Source organism: Schistocerca piceifrons, chromosome 4, assembly GCF_021461385.2.
Source record: "Schistocerca piceifrons isolate TAMUIC-IGC-003096 chromosome 4, iqSchPice1.1, whole genome shotgun sequence".
NCBI classification, from domain to species: Eukaryota; Metazoa; Arthropoda; class Insecta; order Orthoptera; family Acrididae; genus Schistocerca; species Schistocerca piceifrons.
The window spans coordinates 339,350,099-339,374,684 of NC_060141.1; positions in this window are offsets into that span (position 1 = coordinate 339,350,099).

Below are 24,586 nucleotides of genomic sequence, written 5' to 3' on the forward strand. Positions count from 1 at the left end.
GAATGATGAAATCGCATCTGCAGTGCCCGAAAAGTAATTAAATTTGTTGACGCCTACTTCCCGAAGTAACACCTTAATACTAGCTCGGAGAACAATGATTCTGTGGCACAGGCTCAAGCAAACTTGCAAGGTGTACTTCTAGAAGCCTGTCATATACATTCTTTTGTTTTAAGCACTGAAGAGCCAAAGAAACTGGTACACCTGCCCAATATGGTGTAGGTCCTCGAGAGCGCAGAAGTACCACAACACGACGCGGCATGGACTCGACCGATCTTTGAAGTAGTGCTGGAGGGAACTGACACCATGAACCCTGCAGGGCTGTTCATAAATCCGTAAGAATTCGAGGGGGTGGAGACTCTACGTGTCACCTGCCAGGGTCCCATATCACTCCAACTGCACTCGCCCCACACCATTACAGAGTCTCCATCAGCTTGAGCAGTCCCCTACTGACATGCAGGGTGCATAGATTCATGAGGTTGTCTCCGTACCCGTGCACGTCCCTCCGCTCGATAACAATTTGAAACCAGACTCGTCCGAGCAGGCAACATATTTCCAGTCATCAACAATCCAGTGTCGGTGTTAACGGGCCATGGCGAGGCGTAAAGCTTTATGTCGTGCAGTCATCAGAGGTGCACCAGTGGGCCTTCGGCTCCGAAAGCTCATATCGATGATGTTTGGTTGAATGGTTCGCACGCTGACACTTGATGACCCAGCATTGAAATTTGCAGCAGTTTTCGTGAGGATTGCACTTCTGTCACGTTGGACGATTCTCTTCAGTCTCTGTTGGTCCCGTTCTTGCAGGAACCTTTTTCCGGCCGCAGCGATGTCGGAGGTTTGACGTTTTACCGGATTCATAATATTCACGGTACACTCGTGAGATGGTCCTACGAGAAAATCCGCGTTTCATGGATACCTCGGAGATGCTGTGTCCCATCGCTCGTGTCCGGACTGTAACACCACGTTCAAACTCACTTAAATCCTAACCTGCCGTTGTAGCAGCAGTAACCGTTCTAACAATTGCACCAGACATTTGTTGTCTTACATGGCGTTGCAGGCCGCAGCGCCGTATTCTTCCTGTTTACATATCTCTGTATTTGAATACGCATACCTATACCAGTTTGGATTTTTTGGGAAATTTGTAGTAAGATCTTATGGGACCAAACTGTTGAGGTCATCAGTCCCTAAGATTACACACAACTTTTTATGTAAAAAAGATTCTTTATTGAAAATTATTATAATTATACAAATTAACCCACTACCTAAATACGTTATTGGGTCCTAATTTCATATTTAACATTTGTGCAGCTGTTATTTCTACACTACAGGTAAATTCTTTGATTCCTCTACCACTACAGGGAACTACAGACAACACACACACCCACGACTGAGGGAGGACTCGAACCTCCAACGGGGGGAACCGCGTGGACCGTGACAAGGGGCCTGAGACCGCGCGGCTACCCTATACCAGTTTGTATGGCGCTTCAGTGTATAATGTTCCCAAAGCCTTTAACCACAATGAATAGTAGTTAAACCAACAGCGATACAGACAGACTGTGAAAGTACTGCGGATAGTTAAAACTGAATCAAATGACGCAAGTAATTTCATTTCTTTTAAGATGTCGATAACTTAGATAAAAATTTTTGAAGCATCTATCCTGACAGGCTGATAGACATTACTATCCTAAAGTATATCCATTAATTTACAAAAATTGTATCGAATAAAACATTAATTAATAAAACTGATCAGAAATAAAATGTGAGTTTAATTACTTCATCCCTTTAGACAAGAATCATAATACAAGTAAACCAAATACGACGGGCATACAGACATTGGACATCAGCCACAACAAACCACACACGGGCAACACAGTTACTAATACCCGCTGCACAGGCTTATCATGAAGCATTGCGCTTTACCCCGCTACTCCCTAAACACCACAAACGAAACAAATCATGTGGTATTTGATGGAAGAGCTCAGCTTAAGATAAAGTTATGCTAAACCAATCTTGTTCGACAGCCTTACTTCTGATTTACATTATCTTAAATCAAAAATGTAAACACAATAACTTAAATTACCGTGGTGCACCACTTCTAAGATTAAAGATGTGGCCCTTTGAGGCACCAGAGATTCTAAAACTTCTTTTAGTTTTAATCTGAATGCACACAGACCAGCACGCTAGCGTACCGCTCCTCAAAGTCTCGGCTCTTCTTAGAATCATGTGGGACACCACCATGACAATTTTAATGTTTAATCCCTGTGATTACAGGGAAAACTTTCTCTGCATCGCCCACGTGGGGCCAGACGCAGTCGCTTCAATAATTTTGCAAAACTGGATATCCCTTTCCACAGACAACACACAATGGGAAGATCGATTTAACCACATTCCTGTGTAAGGGCGTAAAGCAACACTGCCGGCCCTTACTACCGTGAGTAAAATAGAAAAAATTCTTTCCGTAACTTCGGCGAACTAGACCGGTAGCAGCAAGTGACACGACAACGACGGAACAGCTAACAGGGCCACATTTCGTGATACAATTTCTCAACAAACTCAGCTAACATAAACCTCGTTCCGCTGTGATTGGTGCTGCACAAACCCCGTGGCACCCAGCAGTACTTATTCTGCAGTGCCGACTGTCCAGCAGTTAACGCAGTTCTCAGCATTGGCTTTCGGTAATACAATCAGACCACCTTGCACTACCGATCCCGATTCTACGTCAAAAGTAAACACTCGAAGACACATTGACACCAAACGGTTCAGTGACGGATCACAGTGCGCCTGTATGCATCGCCCAATGTCAGCTTAGAAAACGTGCCTGGACAAATCCGATTGACTGCTGCAACGAAGTAATCATCATCGCGTTTTTCTGCTTTTTAGAGCAGTGATTGTTTCACAGAACAAGAACGAACATCAAACACTCCACGACGATTTTGGAGTGTTTTTCTTTCTTTCAGCCCCTAAGTCACATTTTTCAGCACATGTGGAACAGTTTTCTTTGAAATTGAATGGATAAGACGAAGACGACCTTAAACTTCTGTCATTTACTTGTGAAGCTTTCAGGTTTATTAGTTTCCTTACAATACGTTGCTTGATATACTCACGTCGACGTACATTATGCATTTCAGTGATTTCAACGTTTTCCAGAAGAGTTATGAGCTCATCCTTCCGTTCCTTGTCAAAACGTATCAAAGTTTCCAATCTCTTCTCTTTTGATGTCTCTCATTCCGAAATAAATTTACTGCAAATAAAACAGGAGATTTCGATACTGTCACAAGGTCATTTGTGGTTCCAATAAAAGATTCTCGAATTCTCAGTCCAGACTCACCGTTAGTTTCTTGCTAAACTAGCAAAAGGCGGGTGGGTGGTCATTGTGAAAAATAAAGAGCTTTTTTCCATTTTGACTGTGATACCCAGGGACATGTAACCTGTTCACCTGGAGATCCAAAAGGGCTTGCACACGTACAGTCGTGAGACGTAAACTCGTTTCATTGTTGGAAGAACAAAATAAAAAACGAGAAAAATGAATAAAAACGTAAACAAAAAATGTGAAACATAAAACAAATATACACTCCTGGAAATTGAAATAAGAACACCGTGAATTCATTGTCCCAGGAAGGGGTAACTTTATTGACACATTCCTGGGGTCAGATACATCACATGATCACACTGACAGAACCACAGGCACATAGACACAGGCAACAGAGCATGCACAATGTCGGCACTAGTACAGTGTATATACACCTTTCGCAGCAATGCAGGCTGCTATTCTCCCATGGAGACGATCGTAGAGATGCTGGATGTAGTCCTGTGGAACGGCTTGCCATGCCATTTCCACCTGGCGCCTCAGTTGGACCAGCGTTCGTGCTGGACGTGCAGACCGCGTGAGACGACGCTTCATCCAGTCCCAAACATGCTCAATGGGGGACAGATCCGGAGATCTTGCTGGCCAGGGTAGTTGACTTACACCTTCTAGAGCACGTTGGGTGGCACGGGATACATGCGGACGTGCATTGTCCTGTTGGAACAGCAAGTTCCCTTGCCGGTCTAGGAATGGTAGAACGATGGGTTCGATGACGGTTTGGATGTACCGTGCACTATTCAGTGTCCCCTCGACGATCACCAGTGGTGTACGGCCAGTGTAGGAGATCGCTCCCCACACCATGATGCCGGGTGTTGGCCCTGTGTGCCTTGGTCGTATGCAGTCCTGATTGTGGCGCTCACCTGCACGGCGCCAAACACGCATACGACCATCATTGGCACCAAGGCAGAAGGGACTCTCATCGCTGAAGACGACACGTCTCCATTCGTCCCTCCATTCACGCCTGTCGCGACACCACTGGAGGCGGGCTGCACGATGTTGGGGCGTGAGCGGAAGACGGCCTAACGGCGTGCGGGACCGTAGCCCAGCTTCATGGAGACGGTTGCGAATGGTCCTCGCCGATACCCCAGGAGCAACAGTGTCCCTAATTTGCTGGGAAGTGGCGGTGCGGTCCCCTACGGCACTGCGTAGGATCCTACGGTCTTGGCGTGCATCCGTGCGTCGCTGCGGTCCGGTCCCAGGTCGACGGGCACGTGCACCTTCCGCCGACCACTGGCGACAACGTCGATGTACTGTGGAGACCTCACGCCCCACGTGTTGAGCAATTAGGCGGTACGTCCACCCGGCCTCCCGCATGCCCACTATACGCCCTCGCTCAAAGTCCGTCAACTGCACATACGGTTCACGTCCACGCTGTCGCGGCATGCTACCAGTGTTAAAGACTGCGATGGAGCTCCGTATGCCACGGCAAACTGGCTGACACTGACGGCGGCGGTGCACAAATGCTGCGCAGCTAGCGCCATTCGACGCCCAACACCGCGGTTTCCGGTGTGTCCGCTGTGCCGTGCGTGTGATCATTGCTTGTACAGCCCTCTCGCAGTGTCCGGAGCAAGTATGGTGGGTCTGACACACCGGTGTCAATGTGTTCTTTTTTCCATTTCCAGGAGTGTAATTAATATAAACAACAAGACTAATAATGAATGTATGAATGTTTCCAAAATACTCTGTCATCACGTTGTATACAGCTTGTTCTCCAAAAACGTATTTGAGAAAGCTCTTTATTACACATGAATGAGTGTAGCTTGAAAGCTTCTTTAATTTATGTTGTAACAGAAGTTTTCATTTTTCAAAATTAATTAATGGCGGTGGGATATTTTGCAGAATTTTAAATTATTGCAAAATTCGATTATGCAATTTTGAAGAACGTTGATTAAACATCAGCTGTTACGTCAGAACCATTTTTTATGTATCGTCGTTTCGAATCTATTCCCTCCAAACTTAATATTGCCTACCAAGGTGTGTTTCAACCGTAAAATGTGAAACTGGGCACAAAAACAATACGTACGGCATTATTTTGTCCCCTCTATACGCCCGCCAAGTTTCATCAAGATCGTTTGTTGACACTTATTAGAGAATTTAAGGGGGCCCTAAAGCAGGCATACAGTTTCATAGTATACATGATGGGCTTACTTCAATAATGGTACAGGTCCACTTTTGTTCATTCTGAGATACAGAGTCCTAAAGTTAAATGAGCGCTGAAAAATCTGCAGGTGAGATACCAGAAATATTCAAGCATAGGGCTTCTTGCTAGAGATGAACCTTTCTTTCTGTTTGTTTGAACCATTAATGTCAGAAGTATTATTGACGGAAAAGAGGAGATAATGGGACTTGTTCCACTATTGACATAAGCCCATCATATTATCTATTGTGGAGAAATGGAACCAGACTTCAGCTAATGGCGCTGTGCGACAAGAACGCCATCTACAGTAGACCGGAGATATTTACGCGATGTCAAGTGGCCCAGTCAGACAGACAACTGTTCTCTTACATAAACCCAGCACCTTTGTTCCATCGTCACTGGATATGCTTTACTGAGTTCTATAAAATATAAACATGTTTTAACTAACAATTATTCTAGTGAAATTAGGCCCAGAACAGTTTTGTCTATTGTTCTCATTAATTTTGCTACATTCTTGAGTTACATGAAACCCTCTGTACATTACTGCATATTGGTAGCTTATTGTCTGCCATGAAACGATGTTATTGTGTTGGCAAGTTAACAAATCACATACCTACAAACGCAAATTTGTTGTGCGAAAACATTTCGAGCCTAAATTTTTCAATTACTTAGTCAGTTTACAAATATTGATGAAATAATCGCTCATGTTTTGTTCCTAATTCTGACATTAACTTTTTTGATCTCGGGAAATGGAGATACTCTATATATGTAGTAGTTGAAAATCTTTGAGCCAACAAAATTTCACAGCACCAATACACACTTATCTTTGTACTTGGTGATGCAGTAACAGCCGATAACCGGTTCATATTGTAGAATATTACATCAGTGTTCTATGTTCCGTTTGTAAAAATGTTGTCTTTAAGTCTACAACAGACACGTTGAAGAGTGATTGAAGCCTAATACAAAAGCAACACGCAGCAAGAAAGTTATGTCCTTGTACAGTTGATGACTACGTACCTAGCGGGTGAAAAACAGGCGTAGCGTGTTATTATTTGCTTCTTAGAGCTGTAGGTCTAATTGCGGACATTTATAGCCAGTAACTCAAACTCATTGAGGTCACAGCTGAAGAAAAGCAACCGAGAAGACTGCATCGAGTGCTAGGGAAACATGAGATACACTCACGCACGGGCACCTCAGTAACTTCCGTACAAAGTGACGGCATGTCTCTCATATTTTTCACGATTTTGGCTCGTGAGACAATAATCTTATTTGATCTCTACCCCATAATCGAAAGGAGAGTTGCATTTCTGTTTCAAAATCACCAAATTGTTTCAGACGTGGAATCAAGGTATACGTCCACCGTTGGGAGAGAACCATTGATAACAGAACACGATGGACAATTAATTTCTTTATATGCTTTCCAAAAGATGTATCAGAAAAAAATTACGTTATATATAGAAGATTTCTTTCTGAAAAGAGACCTTGGTTGTATAAAAAACTACCGACACCATACCATCAATTCAACCTAAAGGATGCAAAATACAACATGGACATCTCAAGATTAACTTTCGGTTCGAAACAATGATTTTGTTCTGTATAAATACACCAGCAGCTACTGGTTGCCGTGGGTATTTTCAATGCCTGTCGCAGTGCCATTGTCTTATACTAGTTTTCTACAAGACAGCAACACAACGTTCAGGGTATTGTAACTAAAAGAGTAAGGTGAAGACTAGGGTTTAATATCCCTTCAACAATGACGATATTACACAGATAAAGCGAAATCCTTCAATCAGTTCTGCATAGAGAAAGACTGAAACAAAATACAAGTTTGAACGACTTCAAATAAAGCTCATTACAGGTATATTGGATCCATTGTGTGGTGGCATGGTAGTATTTGTGATACACACAAATAATATCTCGGATTTATTCTTTGTCTTTATTGTTTCACTATGTACAATAAGTTTAGGGCATCATCGAAACTGGAGGACATACAAGAGACGTGACATTTGACTAAGACGTTCCGTAAGAATACGACAACCTGTTTCGACGGTATGTCAGAAAATGGGCCTGATAACCCTAAACTTGCTGAACATAGTGAAACATCTGACAATAGCCTCTAAAGTAAAGCACTTCATTGAGGCATGTGTTGTCAATGGTACGTCAATAACGCAATAGCAACATTTGATGTCTAAGGATTATTTCCTACATCATAGTGGAACGAACTTTGAAGATTAGACAACTGATGGAAGAAATTACTAGCTTGCTGCATAAAGCTAATTTTCAAGGTAAACCCATTTCGGACTAGAGAGTTTAGCAGAGATGATTCAGCGAAATGAAAATAAAATCATATTTACTTAATGAATTTAGAAGTTCATGAGCTGTGGAATTTCTTACCCGCTTGTCCCATGAAATATTTGTAGCAGACATTACATTTTAAATTAAAGACATGTGGTTAATGTTACCGGCTGTTTTTCGGTGATACGAATTATTATGTTTTATTGAACTCTTCTATAATAATGCTTGACACTCGACAGGGGTTAGTTTCTCGGACTGATGGGGCACATCCAGCGCCAAGGCTGAGCTGTTACCACAAATTGCAGACCCGATGGAGGCTGTGGAAGGAATATGGCACTTACCAAATGTAGACACAATAAATAAAAAAGAAACTGATCTCAAATTGAGCTCAAACCTCTACCCTATTCGACAAACTCCTACTGTCGTCAGAGGGCAATGCATTTGAAGCAAATTAAGTTTCACAGCATGAGGTTGGAACTTTGACTTCGAAACGAATTGTGATCAATACAGTACCAGCAGATTTCTATGGACTGACGTAAGAACACGTTTGTTCAGCAACATCGATCCAGCTGATATTAAGTTGACCACATTTATTCTCTGACTCGACTGATTAAATTAACCCCTTCAGGAAGAGCTAATAAGGTAAGTCGGCATTACTCATCGACTCGTGCAGGTAATAATCTGACACTGGGAATGGGACGATTGCTGCTCTTTAATATTATTCTCTTGGTCATAACTTAATGTTACTTCACGCGGGTATGTGCGAGAGGTCGCAGAACGAGAGTGGTCGTTATCTGGGATGATGAAGTAACGTTATTTGCACCATCCACGCGGGAAGAAATTTAGGTGGCGTAATAAAACCTCTAAATCTCGAGGAAGTACCTGTATCGGTCTGAGAGAAGTGTGCACATTTATTCAGTTGCACCAGTCCTGCTTTGCGCGCCTAACAGCATACATTTTACAAATCTACTGGTCAAATTAACCTTTACAGAAGCGGTTAATGAGAAAAGTTCACATAATTCATCCTTCCGCGAGAGCAATAATTTCAGCCATTTCATATCCTCGACAGCGAAATGGGGGCATCTACACACCTCCACATTATCGTGTTTGCGATCCTTTAACGCCGGCTTTTTCCTCGGTAAATATGTGCAAGGGGTCCGGGAACGAGGTTGTTCGCCCTTCGGAATGTCGGAGCAAGAGCATTTGCGACATCCGTACCGCAGAGGGTTTCAGTGTGGTAATAAGGCAGCTGCTGATTACCGCCCGCGGGGTGCGTAATTACATCCATCATCCTCGCGGACGTCTTATTAGGACGGTCCCCGCGAGCGCGTGTTAATTACACTATTTATTCCGGCTGCGGTGAATATTTAATCGCCGCAGGCAGTCCCGGCTCCTACAGGCCCTAATGCCCTGCTTGAAGCACTGATGTCTTTAATCTCGATGCCTTTAATTCCCGACCAGCTTGCGGTCAGCTCTGCAGCTGCGTGAGAGAAACCGCCCACCGAAGTGGAAACTGGAACCAGCATGCGACCGCAGTCCGAAAACTACTCTGTCATGACAAACGTCATGGGATAGCGATGTGCACATATACAGAGGGCGGTAGTATCGTGTACTCAAAGTATAAAAGGGTAGTGCATTGGCGGAGCTATCATTTGTACTCTGGTGATTCATGTGAAAAGACATATGACGTGATTATGGCCGCACGAAGGGAGTAATCAAACTTTGAAAGCGGAATGGTAGTTGGAGCTAGAAGCATTCCACACTCCATTTCGGAAATCCTTAGGGAATTCAGTATTGTGAGATCCACAAGGTCCGAACATCCCGAGAATACCAGATTTCATGTATTTGCTCTCATCACCGACAACGCAGTGGTCGACGGCCTTTGTTTAACTTCCAAGAGCAGCGACGTTTGCATAGAGTTGTCAGTGCTAACAAACCAGCAACACTGTATGAAATAACCGCAGAAATGAATGTCGGACGTACGACGAACGCCAAATCTTGGCGGTAATAGGGTACGGCAGCAGATGACCGACGTGAGCTTCTTACTAACGGCACGAGATCGCCAGCAGGGCTCATGACCGTGTCAAATGGACCAAATGGCTCTGAGCACTATGGGACTTAACATCTGTGGTCATTAGTCCCCTAGAACTAAGAACTACTTAAATCTAACTAACCTAAGGACATCACACACATCCATACACGAGGCAGGATTCGAACCTGCGACCGTAGCGGTCACGCGGTTCCAGACTGAAGCGTCTAGAACCGCACGGCCACACCGGCCGGCCGTGACCGTGTCGGTTGGACCCTAGACGCCTGGAAAACCGTGACATGGTCAGATGAGTCCAGATTTCTCAGTTGGTAAAAGCCGTGGCGCAGACCTCACGAAACCACGGACCCAAGTTGTCAACAAGGCAATGAGGAAGCTGCTGGTGGCTCCATAATGGAGTGGGCTGCGTTTACATTTAATGGCATGGGTGCTCTGGTCCAACTCAACAGGTCATTGATTGGAAATGGTTATGTTCCGCTACCTTGTTACCATTTGCAGCTATTCGCGGACTTATCGTTCCCAAACAACAATGGAATGTATATGCATGACAATGGACCATGTCACCAGGTCACGATTGCTCACGACTGGTTTGAAGAACATTCTGGACAGTTTGAGCGAATGATCTGGGTAGCCAGATCGTCCATCATGACTCTCATCGAACACTTATGGAACATAATCGGGAGAGCAGTTCGTGCACAATATCTTGCACCGGCAACACCTTCTCGGCTATAGAGGGAGCGTGGCTCAGTGTTACTGCAGAAGACTTCCGATAACTTGCTGGGTCCATGCCACATCGAGATGATGCACTACGCCGGGCAGAAGGAGGTCCAACACGATATTAGAAGGACTACCATGACTTTTGTCACCTCATTCCAGTTTGATGTAGCCTTCGACACTAGTCTCTTCTGTGCGTTCTTCTTCATCATAACTGCTTAAATCGACATCAGCTTTTAACTGATTCTTGTAATTAAGCCTTGATCCCCCTCAACCAATTTTTACATCACACGCTTCCCTCCACTACCGAAGTGGGGATTTCTTGATGCCTCGGGATGTCCCCCCAACAACCGATGCCGTATTTTAGTAAGATTATGCCATAAACTTCTTTTGTCTCCAGTTCGATTCAGTACTTCATCATTAGTCCTCCGACGTACAACGTATCAGCATTCTTCGGTAGCATCACATGCCTCTCTTCCCTACTTTACTGGACCATATACCGTCCACGTTCCACTTCCGTACAAGGCTATGGACTCCAGAAAAATTACTTCGTAAAATATATTTCTACTCTTAAATTAGATTTCATGTTAAGATAGTTCTGGTTTCTACTTCGGAAGTGCTTTTCCTGTTATTGACTCTCAGCATTCTATATCCTCCCTGCCTTGTACATCGTCGGTCTTTTCGCTGTCCAAATAGCAAAATCCATCAATTTCATTTAGTTCTCACTTCAAAATCTCAACATTACCTCATTTATTTCGACTGCATCCCATTACCATTATCTTACGTCCGATGACAATTATCTTACAACATTTTTCAAAGCAGTGTTCATTCCGTTCGATTACTCTTCCAAGTTCTTTGCCTTCTTTGACAAAATTACGACGTCATCGCAACCCTTAATGTTTCTTATTTCTATTTCCAGAACTTCAATTCCGTTTCCAAATTTCTACTTGTTTTCCTTTATTACTTTTCACTGTATAGTTCTAATAACATAGAGGATAGGCTATAACACTGTCCAATTCCCTTCTCAATTATTGCCACCCTTTATGCCTTTCGACATTTAGAACTCCAGTTTGAAATTTACTAGAAGCTCGATCTAACGGTATTTGATGTCTGGAAAACTACAGCTCACTCAGCTACAGCGTCGATTGTCCTATTTATTTGAGGGAACCAGTTTTATTATACGAGGCTCAGTATGGAACTAATATGTTATCTTGTGGAAAGAGTGAGAAACGAGTCAAGTGGTGACAGAGATTTGGTCTTATGTGATTTCTATGTGTTTATTTGACAGAGTTTCTAATTTGTTAATTGTATTTGTTATTGCACATCTGTTTGTCGATTTTTGTTCGTACTAACATAATATGTTAATCAATATATCCTATTATATGAAATATCATTTGTAAACGTATTCTTTTTTGTCCCGTAAATTTATGCAGTGTAAATGTTACGATAAACGTACCGTAGTGTAGGACATGGCAGATATCGATATTGAGGAGTGAGGGTTACATCTACAACTACATATCTACTCCACAAGCCAGAGTATGGTGCGTGACGGAGGGTACCTAGTACCACTACCATTTTCCTTTCCTGTTACATTCGCAGATAGAGAGAGGGGAAAACGACTACTAATATGCCTCTATACTAGCCCTAGAGTACAGCCTCTGTACTAGCCCTACCACCCCACCCCCCCATGAACCCCCCATGAACCATGAACCTTGCCGTTGGTGGGCAGGCTTGCGTGCCTCAGCGATACAGATGGCCGCACCATAGGTGAAGCCACAACGGAGGGGAATCTATTGAGAGGCCAGACAAACGTGTGGTTCCTGAAGAGGGGCAGCAGCCTTTTCAGTAGTTGCAGGGGCAACAGTCTGGATGATTGACTGATCTGGCCTTGTAACACTAACCAAAACGGCCTTGATGTGCTGGTGCTGCGAACGGCTGAAAGCAAGGGGAAACTACAAAAAAAAAAAAAAAAAAAAAAAAAAAAGGCTCTGAACGCTATGGGACTTAACTTCTGTGGTCATCAGTCCCCTAGAACTTAGAACTACTTAAAACTAACGAACCTAAGGACATCACACACATCCATGCCGAGGCAGGATTCGAACCTGCGACCGTAGCAGCCGCGCGGTTCCGGACTGCGCGCCTAGAACCGCTAGACCACCGCGGCCGGCGGGAAACCACAGCTGAAATTTTTCCCGAGGGCATGCAGCTTTACTGTATAGTTCAATGATGATGGCGTCCTCTTGGGTAAAATATTCCGGAGGTAAAATTGTCCCCCATTCGGATCTCCGGGAGGGGACTACTCAAGAGGACGTCGTTATCAAGAGAAAGGAAACTCGCGTTCTACGGATCGGAGCGTGGAACGTCAGATCGCTTAATCGGGCAGGTTGGTTAGAAAATTTAAAAAGGGATATGGATAAAGTTAGATATAGTGGGAATTAGTGAAGTTCGGTGGCAGAAGGAACAAGACTTTTAGTCAGGTGAATACAGGGTTATAAACACAAAATCAAATAGGGGTAAAGCAGGAGTAGGTTTAATAATGAATAGGAAAATAGGTATGCGGTTAAGCTACTACAAACAACATAATGAACGCATTATTGTGGCCAAGATAGATACGAAGCCCACACCTACTACAGTAGTACAAGTTTATATGCCAACTAGCTCTGCAGGTGACGAAGAAATTGATGAAATGTATGATGAGATAAAAGAAATTATTCAGGTAGTCAAGGGAGACGAAAATTTAATAGTCATGGGTGACTGGAATTCGAGAGTACGAAAAGGGAGAGAAGGAAACATAGTTGGTGAATATGGATTGGGGGTAAGAAATGAAAGAGGAAGCCATCTGGTAGAATTTTGCACGGAGCATACGGTTGTGTACATGGAAGCAGTCTGGAGATACTAGAAGCTATCAGATAGATTATATAATCGTAACACAGAGATTTAGGAACCAGGTTTTAAATTGTAAAACATTTCCAGGGGCAGATGAGGACTCTGACCACAATCTATTGGTTATGAACTATAGATTAAAACTGCAGAAACTGCAAAAAGGTGGGAATTTAAGGAGATGGGACCTGGATAAACTGACTAAACTAGAGGTTGTACAGAGTTTCAAGGAGAGCATAAGGGAACAATTGACAAGAATGAGGGAAAGAAATACAGAAGAAGAAGAATGGGTAGCTCTGAGGGATGAAGTAGTGAAGGCAGCGGAGGATCGAGTAGGTAAAAGGACGAGGGCTAGTACAAATCCTTGGGTAACAGAAGAAATATTGAATTTAATTGATGAAAGGAGAAAATATAATTATACAGTAAATGAAGCAGGCAAAAAGGAATACAAATGTCTCAAAAATGAGATTGACAAGAAGTGCTAAATGGCTAAGCAGGGATGGCTAGAGGACAAATGTATGGATGTAGAGTCTTATCTCAATAGGGTAAGGTAGATACTGCCTACAGGAAAATTAAAGAGACCTTTGGAGAAAAGAGAACGACTTGTTTGAATATCAAGAGCTCAGATGGAAACCCGGTTCTAAGCAAAGAAGGGCAAGCAGAAAGGTGGAAGGAGTATACAGAGGGTCTATACAAGGGCGATCTACTTGAGGAAGAGGAAATGGGAGATACGATACTGCGTGAAGAGTTTGACAGAGTAATGAAAGACCTGAGACGAAACTAGGCCCCGGGAGTAGACAACATTCCATTAGAACTACTGACGGCCTTTGGAGAGTCAGTCATGACAAAACTCTACCATCTGGTGAGCAAGCCGTATGAGACAGGCGAAATACCCTCAGACTTCAAGAAGAATATAATAATTCCAAATCCCAAAGAAAGCAGGTGTTGACAGATGTGAAAATTACCGAACTATCAGTTTAATAAGTCACAGCTGGAAAATACTAACATGAATTCTTTACAGACGAATGGAAAAACTGGTAGAAGCCGACCTCGGGGTAGATTAGTTTGGAGTCCGTAGAAATGTTGGAACACGTGAGGCAATACCGACCTCACGAATTATCTTAGAAGAAAGATTAAGGAAAGGCAAATCTACGTTTCTAGCATTTGTAGACTTAGAGCAAGCTTTTGACGATGTTGACTGGAATACTCTCTTTCAAATTCTAAAGGTGGTAGGGGTAAAATACAGGGAGCGAAAGGCTATTTACAAATTGTATAAAAACCAGATGGCAGTTATAAGAGTCGAGGGACATGAAAGGGAAGCAGTGGTTGGGAAGGCAGTGGGACAGGGTTGTAGCCTCTCCCCGATGTTATTCAATCTGTATATTGAGCAAGCAGAAAAGGAAACAAAAGAAAAATTCGGAGTAAGTATTAAATGCATGGAGAAGAAATAAAAACTTTAAGGTTCACCGATGACATTGTAATTCTGTCAGAGACAGCAAAGGACTTGGTAGAGCAGTTGAACGGAATGGACAGTGTCTTGAAAGGAGGCTATAAGATGAACATCAACAAAAGCAAAACCAGGATAATGGAATGAAATCGAATTAAGTAGGGTGATGCTGAGGGAATTAGATTAGGAAATGAGACACTTAAAGTAGTAAAGGAGTTTTGCTATTTGTGGAGCAAAATAACTGATGATGTTCGAAGTAGAGAGGATATAAAATGTAGACTGGCAATGGCAAGGAAAGCGTTTCTGAAGAAGAGAAATTTGTTAACATCGAGTATAGATTTAAGTGTCAGGATCTTGTTTCTGAAAGTATTTGTATGGAGTATAGCCATGTATGGATGTGAAACGTGGACGATAAATAGTTTGGACAAGAATAGAATATAAGCTTTCGAAATGTGGTGCTACAGAAGAATTCTGAATATTATATGGGTAGGCCACATAACTAATGAGAAGGTATTGAATGAAACTGGGAAGAAGAGGAGTTTGTGGCACAACTTGACAAGAAGAAGGGGCCGGTTGGTACGACATGTTCTGAGGCATCAAGGGATCACCAATTCAGCATTGGAGGGCAGCGTGGAGGGTAAAAATCGTAAGGGAGACCAAGAGACGAATACACTAAGCAGATTCAGAAGGACGTAGGTAGCAGTAAGTATTGGGAGATGAAGACGCTTGCACAGGGTAGGGTAGCATTGATAGGTGCATCAAACCAGTCTCAGGACTGAAGACAACAACAACTAGCCCTCATTTCTCTTATCTTCGTGGTCCTTACGCTAATGTACATTGGCAACAGTAGTATCGTTCTGCAGTCAGCTTCGAACGCCCGTTCTCTTTCTCCATAATTTTCCGTGAAAAAAAAAGTCGTCCTCCTTCCGGCAGTCCCACTTTAGTTCAGAAAGCATCTGATAATACTCCCGTCTTGATCGAACATACCGGTAGCGGTCTAGCAGCCCGCCTATGACTTGCTTCGCTCTTTATTAACATGGTGTTGATCCCAGACACTCGGGCAGCACTCAAGAGTAGGTAGCATTAGAATTCTTAATCGGGCAGGTAGGTTAGAAAGTTTAAAAAAGGAATTGGATAGGTTAAAGTTAGATATAGTGGGAATTAGTGAAGTTCGGTGGCAGGAGGAACAAGACTTCTGGTCAGGTGACTACAGGGTTATAAACACAAAATCAAATAGGGGTAAAGCAGGAGTAGGTTTAATAATGAATAGGAAAATAGGTATGCGGTTAAGCTACTACAAACAACATAATGAACGCATTATTGTTTCCAAGATAGATACGAAGCCCACACCTACTACAGTACTACAAGTTTATATGCCAACTAGCTCTGCAGGTGACGAAGAAATTGAAGAAACGTATGATGAAATAAAAGAAATTATTCAGAGAGTGAAGGGAGACGAAAATTTAATAGTCATGGTTGACTGGAATTCGAGTGTAGGAAAAGGGAGAGAAGGAAACGTAGTAGGTGAATATGGATTGGGGCTAAGAAATGAAAGAGGAAGCCGCCTGGTAGAATTTTGCACAGAGCACAACATAATCATAGCTAACACTTGGTTTAAGAATCATGAAAGAAGTTTGTATACATGGAAGAACCCTGGAGATACTAAAAGGTATCAGATAGATTATATAATGGTAAGACATTTCCAGGGGCAGATGTGGACTCTGACCACAATCTATTGGTTATGAACTATAGATTAAAACTGCAGAAACTGCAAAAAGGTGGGAATTTAAGGAGATGGGACCTGGATAAACTGACTAAACTAGAGGTTGTACAGAGTTTCAAGGAGAGCATAAGGGAACAATTGACAAGAATGAGGGAAAGAAATACAGAAGAAGAAGAATGGGTAGCTCTGAGGGATGAAGTAGTGAAGGCAGCGGAGGATCGAGTAGGTAAAAGGACGAGGGCTAGTACAAATCCTTGGGTAACAGAAGAAATATTGAATTTAATTGATGAAAGGAGAAAATATAATTATGCAGTAAATGAAGCAGGCAAAAAGGAATACAAACGTCTCAAAAATGAGATCGACAGGAAGTGCTAAATGGCTAAGCAGGGATGGCTAGAGGACAAATGTATGGATGTAGAGTCTTATCTCAATAGGGTAAGGTAGATACTGCCTACAGGAAAATTAAAGAGACCTTTGGAGATAAGAGAACGACTTGTATGAATATCAAGAGCTTATATGGAAACCCAGATCTAAACAAAGAAGGAAAAGCAGAAAGGTGGAAGGAGTATATAGAGGGTCTATACAAGGGCGATGTACTTGAGGACTATATTATGGAAATGGAAGAAGATGTAGATTAAGATGAAATGGGAGATACAATACTGCGTGAAGAGTTTGACAGGACACTGAAGGACCTGAGTCGAAACAAGGCCCCCGGAGTAGACAACATTCCGTTGGAATCACTGACGGCCCTGGGAGAGCCAGTCCTGACAAAACTCTACCATCTGGTGAGCAACATGTATGAAACAGGCGAAATACCCTCAGACTTCAAGAAGAATATAATAATTCCAATCCCAAAGAATGTAGGTGTTGACAGATGTGAAAATTACCGAACTATCAGTTTAATAACTCACAGCTGCAAAACACTAACACGAATTCTTTACAGACGAATGGAAAAACTAGTAGAAGCCAACCTCGGGGAAGATCAGTTTGGATTCCGTAGAAACACTGGAACACGTGAGGCAATACTGACCTTACGACTTATCTTAGAAGAAAGGTTAAGGAAAGGCAAACCTACGTTTCTAGCATTTGTAGACTTAGAGAAAGCTTTTGACAATGTTGACTGGAATACTCTCTTTCAAATTCTAAAGATGGCAGGGGTATAATACAGGGAGCGAAAGGCTATTTACAATTTGTACAGAAACCAGATGGCAGATATAAGAGTCAAGGGAAATGAAGGGAAGCAGTGGAAGGGAGTGAGACAGGGTTCTAGCCTCTCCCCGATGTTGTTCAATCTGTATATTGAGCAAGCAGTAATGGAAACAAAAGAAAAATTCGGAGTAGGTATTAAAATCCATGGAGAAGAAAAAAACTTTGAGGTTCGCCGACGACATTGTAATTCTGTCAGAGACAGGAAAGGACTTGGAAGAACAGTTGAATGGAATGGACAGTGTCTTGAAAGGAGGATATAAAGGAGTGCTAGGGAGTCTCACTAGGCTAGACCTGCCGTGTGGCGAAGCTCGGTCTGCAATCACTGATAGTGGCGACACGCGGGTCCGACGCATACTAACAGACTGCGGCCGATTTGAAGGCTACCACCTAGCAAGTGGGGTGTCTGGCGGTGACACTACATTTTGTTTGTGGAAAGTGAAGTTTCCAATAAATATGCACTTCACCTCTCCACTGTATCAATACTGTAATGCGAATGCTCATTGGTAGAAGACAAATTTTGCGTTTTATCAAGATACCTCATATAAATCAATTCTGAAGTTTCTCCTGGATTGATCTCGACGTTTACTGTTAATCAAATCATTATCTAGAGTGTCTGGAGCCGGCCGAAGTGGCCGTGTGGTTAAAGGCGCTGCAGTCTGGAACCGCAAGACCGCTACGGTCGCAGGTTCGAATCCTGCCTCGGGCATGGATGTTTGTGATGTCCTTAGGCTAGTTAGGTTTAACTAGTTCTAAGTTCTAGGGGACTAATGACCTCAGCAGTTGAGTCCCATAGTGCTCAGAGCCATTAGAACCATTTTTTTTGAGTGTCTGAGGTTCAATGTATTAATATCGCTGGCCACCAAAACTGAACTTTTTTCCATCACGAGAATAACAATATGAAATTCTAGGAGTAGTTGTCATGCTGACTGCAAATATCATTTTAGTTTCTCCCCACCAGACTGGAGTTTTGTGTCATATTCATTTGAATTTCCGATAATTTGTAATAAAATCAGTAACTAGCTGTCTAAATAATAAACTACTCATTCTGTCGTGGATAGTGAATTTCGGGCATTTTTTGCATCTGTAACATCTCTGTCCTTGGTCCAGTAGTAGTCAGCTAGAAGATTAGAATTCCACTTGCCTTGGTACCTCGTTACCATTGTAGAAATTTGCTTATGAGAATACCCACCGTCCTCGTCGATGACGGGCGTAAGGTATTCCGGGAAGAAGTCGAAGTGAAAGTCCAAAAAATGAACCTTCAAGAATATTCTTTATAAGAATGTAGAGCATCAGCCACTATGTGACGATAGTTTTCTACTTTCTATTTTCCAAGGAAACTGTAACATACATTACCGAAAGACTGGCAGGCTGCTTTTTTTAGTGGATTTAACAGTTTTTCAATATGTTCATCAGCCATTAATGACCGTATTTGTGATCCTATAATAATTCTCTCTCTCAGTTTAGAATAATTGATGACTCATCCTATTAAAGATGCACTGCAGAGTCAAAAATGAATGTAAATGGTAACATTAAATTGAGTACGGTATCTTTAACATACACACACGATACCACTGAGTCAAAAGCAATAGCTAAATTTTATAATTACCTGCTTTATGCTTTGTGTGCTTGGCTTGAGTTGTGTGTGTGAGTGTGTGTGTCTCCACACTTTCATTGCTGTCGTAACAAGTGCAAGACAGTGCAGCATGTGACAAAGTGTCAGTGTATATTGTGGTTGATTAACTCGACGTTAGTGAAGATATAACAATGTTTTAAGCACGTTCATATAAGTTCTGAAGAGACAATAGCCCAGTTAAGTGTAGTTAAAATACAATGTGGTAGCAGTTGGTTGCTGTAAAGAGTAACGTCGGTATCAGGCTTAGTAAAGAGTACGGGAAGTGTTGTACACTTTTCATACTATCGGCTCTAGCCAGCTCCGTAACGGAAGTATAATATGTTTTCTTATTCCATTTTTAAATGATGGCATCCACTATCTATGTGGTGTAGCCTCTTTCCGAAATTACCCCCGAAAATTCAGGTTTTTCCAAAAGTGACATGTTCCAAGGTACAGCTTGGTCACGTGCATAGGATTAAATATTCTACTGAAATTTAAATGCGTTACAGTCTGTTACATTATTACTGTACTAAACACTAATATAATCAATAAGTGAAATCAAATAAAGCAGAAGCTTTATCAAAAACCAGTTACTAGTTAAAAACATATTTAAATTTAAGTTGTTGGAAACTAAAACAGATTTCCATTTTCGAGATAGATAAAACTGTTAGGACACTAACGAAACCATGTTAATTTGCAAATATTACATTTTCCATGGTATAAGAAGGTGCACGACAGACAAAGTAGGGCTTAACCGTCTGTACGTCAGATAACAATTTTTGAAAATACGTATAATTATTTTATTTGCCATAACAATCTGTGGCAACGGTTTTGGCGCAATGGATGCAACGGTTCCCGTCAGTCCACCGAAATTAAGCGCAGTCGGCTGCGGCCGGCACTTGTACGGGCCGCCATGCACCGTTGCCATTTTTCGGGCTGCACTCAGCCTCGTGATGCCAATTGAGGAGCTACTCAAACGAATAGTAGCGGCTCCGAACAACGAAAACCAACATAACGGCCGCGAGAGCGGTGTGCTGACCCCACGCCCATCCTATCCGCATCGTCATCTGAGGATGACACGGCGGCCGGTTGGTACTGATGGACCACTTGTGGTCCGTAGACGGCGTGATTTAAGATATATAACAATCTGTAGCTGAAAAATTAACAATATATTCCTAATAGCGTTAATATTTTATACAGCACTTAAATGTGTAGAACCCGAAATATTTGCATATGCTGCACAAACCACAACCTAATGTCTAAGAGTAATAAAAGCTAAAGAAATTTGTGGAAACTGCTTACGGTGTTCTTTAGTTCACAGTCCTTCAGGTGATTCTAAAATCAATAACTACGCTGCGCAACACAATTAAAGGAACGCTTTTTGGAAACCGCTTAATTGGTTCAGATGGCTCTGAGCACTATGAGACTTAACTTCTAAGGTCATCAGTCCCCTAGAACTTAGAACTACTTAAACCTATCTAACCTAAGGACATCACACACATCCCTGCCCGAGGCAGGATTCGAACCTGGCCTTCCACTGGCAACGTAGAAATTCAACATTTATCTCAGACGTGCCTGCAACCTTCGTATGTAATGCTGCAAAGGCCTAGAGCCATGCGACGTCACGCTCGGGCTCTGCGACCCTTCAAACAGCACGGTGTCGTTTCACAAGAGTCCAGGGCTCAGAAGTTTATGGGAGGTGAAAGGTGGGTTAATGGTGCGACATTGGCTCCAAATTTCGCCACAAAGCCACTGTGGACGTGGACTTGTTACCCACATTTGAGCACTACTATTCGCGCACTCGCTATGGAGGTTAAAACCGTGACTCCCAGCGTTTAAATCACGCTGTTTTGGCGACGAAAACATTTCAGAATCGAGTCGATACAAAAAAAACCTCAGGGGTGGCATAATGGGCGTCAATGAAAGCCCCATTCCATTCGGAAGTTGAATCCCGCAACAGCTCGCAGTGTGATCTTTGACACTGATGACACCTCCAGACGATTCAACAAATTTCGTAGAGCATGGTGGGCCAGTGATCCCATTGAACGCAATCGCGACACTTTGGAGTGCAGTGCGACCGCGATTTTTGTTCTGGTGAACAGGGTGTAACCACTAGGAACCGTTCAAAACCATTCGATGAAATTTGAATGTGGTATGAAGCAGCCAAGATGGATAACGCTTTTTTAGCCCTCCTGTTTCGCGCCATCCAGTGGAGTGACCATGGAAGGGTACGACACTGACATGTGAATGAATTAAACGGCAAATTTTCCCTGTAATGCCCCTCGCCCCCCCCCCCTCCCCCCCCAAAGTTTTGCTCCCCATCCACATTTGCCAAGATCTTTGAAATTGTGCCTGTGCAGAGAGAACCTATGACGCAATCATAGGCACTTGCATGCAGTCAACCCCTTTACACACCATTCGTTCCTTATGCCTAGTAGCAGGCACACTAGCCTGCTTACAGGTGCCTAGGACACTTCTTACGTGTTGTCGCTTTGTCTCTGTACAGGTATGTTTTTAAAGTGCTCAAAAAATGTGAGCAGGTCGTACCGAGGGTTTTGCCAAAATGGGGTGGGGGTGGGGGTCTTAGAGGGGCCTTTTGCCATTTTATTCACATTTTTGTCAGTTTTGCACCCCTCCGTGATGACGCCACAAGAGCGCACGAAACGGGGGAACTGAAGAAGCTTTAGCACCCTTTGTTCCTTCGGATCAGGCTCAAGCTTTGTCGGATGGTTTTCAACGGGCCCTGGTAGTTCCATCCTGTAAACCAGAGGAAAAATTGCGGCCCCTCTGTACTGCAAAGTGCTGCGATCACGTTCAATGCGGTTGCTGGCCAGCGATGTCCTTAGAGACGGGTTGAGTCGTCCTGGGAGTGTCATCTGAGTCAAAGATTATCAAGAACGTCTTCTTGTTGCTCATCACACTGCGAACTATAGTTTTCGAGTGCGAAATGCGTGGGAATCAAGCCCCAATGGGAGGAGTGGTTCCACTGACGTGCTTTATGTCATCCCCCGGGCCTTTTCGTGTCAATTCTGAGTGGCTGTGTGACTGAACGTTTTCGTCGGTCACTTATAATACAATAATGTTATTTGCAATGATGGACCCCAAGGTGTTAACCTTGAATGCAGAAGCGTCAAAAAAAGTGGTCAAATGTGCGAAAGAGGAGGTGTGACGTCCGTCCCATCCTGTGACACGTTCACACTGGCTTTGGGCAGAATTGTGGTGACATTTTGTTTCAGTATCACACCATTAACCCATCGTTCACCTCACATGAGCTTCTGAGCTCTAAATTTTTTCCACATGTGTCGACACCTTGATGTTTGAAGCGTCGCAGTGCCCGAGGGTGCGGTCGCGTGGCGCTTGGCTTTTGCACCATTTAGTGCAACGGTTGGTGGCAACTTTGAGCCAAGTTTTAAGGATCTAAGTCGCCATTGGAAACAATCATGGGGAACTGAAAGTGAGATCCTTTGAATGTGTTGCGCAGTATGACGGAATTACCTACCACAAACATCACGTTCTCCTAGGTACATTATCAATTAGATACAACACTCTGTCCTACACCGAAACACATTCAAGAAAGTGAGCATTAACTTTGTTGTGGGAAAAGTCATTAGGGTCACTGAAGACGGAATTAAGTCAGCTCAGATTCCGAACAGCGCTTACTATCTACTTTATAAAGCAACAGTTCTTCGATTCGGAAATTAGTTTTGACAATGAGGAGAGATTTATTTCAGGATGGACGATTTGATAATTAACTAATTTTCCTTATAATATGAAATCGTTGTGTTATAAGGATGAGCCACATAATACATAAGGGAATCAAAATCAGGAAACATAGTTTTAATAGCAAATATAGAGCTTAATTCTGCTTCAGTGTTTAAACGTAGAACTGAGTTATGTTAGAAAATATTGAATCCCCTATGGTTATTTTACAGAAGGGTAGATTATTTTCTAAGAAACAAATTTTGCTAAACACAACAGTAAGATTTGTTTCAATATGTGGGAATCAACACCCCAGTGGAACGCCTTTCAATAGCTCCTAAAACCGTTACACAGATAACTTATTCGCGTAAAAAAAGTTGTGGATAAATTTTCGTCCACTTGTTAATACGGTTATCTTGACCAGTGTAAGAAGTATTGTAGGTATCCACAATACCATGGCTGACCCTGTAACACTGATCCGTCAAAGATAGGAACTGTTGTCGTTTACAGTTCATTCACTGTGAACATTTTTAGAGACGGTTGTTTACCACATAAGCTACGACAGCGTTGTAAATCGTGCGTCGAAGATTCCGCTTCGATTCCTGAGTACCTCTTGATACTCTGCAAACGTCTGTAACGGTCTGTATCACCTGCAACGATTAGACGAATACAGTGCTTTGAAATCGTTGAGGCTTTCGTAGACACTTTTTGACATATTGCCTCAAGTGCGAGATGGGCTGATGGGTGATGGATTGATACTCTGACTTTTCACCAGCTCGAATAACTGCCATTCTCAGAGAGTTATCTTCTACTGTGAGCAATGGAGAATGGTTATTTGAAAATGCCGGTCATTCGTGCTCTGAAACGTCAGGTTATCAATCAGACAGCCGTTGGCCGAGGAAACAGAAACAGACGCCTTCAGGCCATTTGTCAGAGTTTGCTTTGTTAGTTACAAGACGAACCGACAGTAGTAAATATTCATTTGCCAGTAAACGCAGGGGAGATGCTGCCGTGTAACAGGCTGCTTCCTGAAATGTAGATTCAAGGCCCAGTAGGAAGAAAAGGGCTCGATATAACATTAAAAACTGTTGGTGAAATTGATAAAATAATAGTTTAGTTCCCAGAGGTAAATATTAATATGGAATAAAGCTTCCATGATCTGCTTTTGTATAGACTAAATTACATCATTGACTACGTCGGTGAACAGCCATTGCATGCAACGCGATAATTTCGGTAGATGTTACATGACACTAGACACCTTCAGAAAGACAAATGGCAGCTACGTTGACACATGGAGAACTGGGAACTGTAAGTCCTGCATGAACATAATGAAACTTGATATAGAGGATTAGTTTAGTAAGCCGGCCGGAGTGGCCGTGCGGTTCTAGGCGCTGCAGTCTGGAACCGAGCGACGGCTACGGTCGCAGGTTCGAATCCTGCCTCGGGGCATGGATGTGTGTGA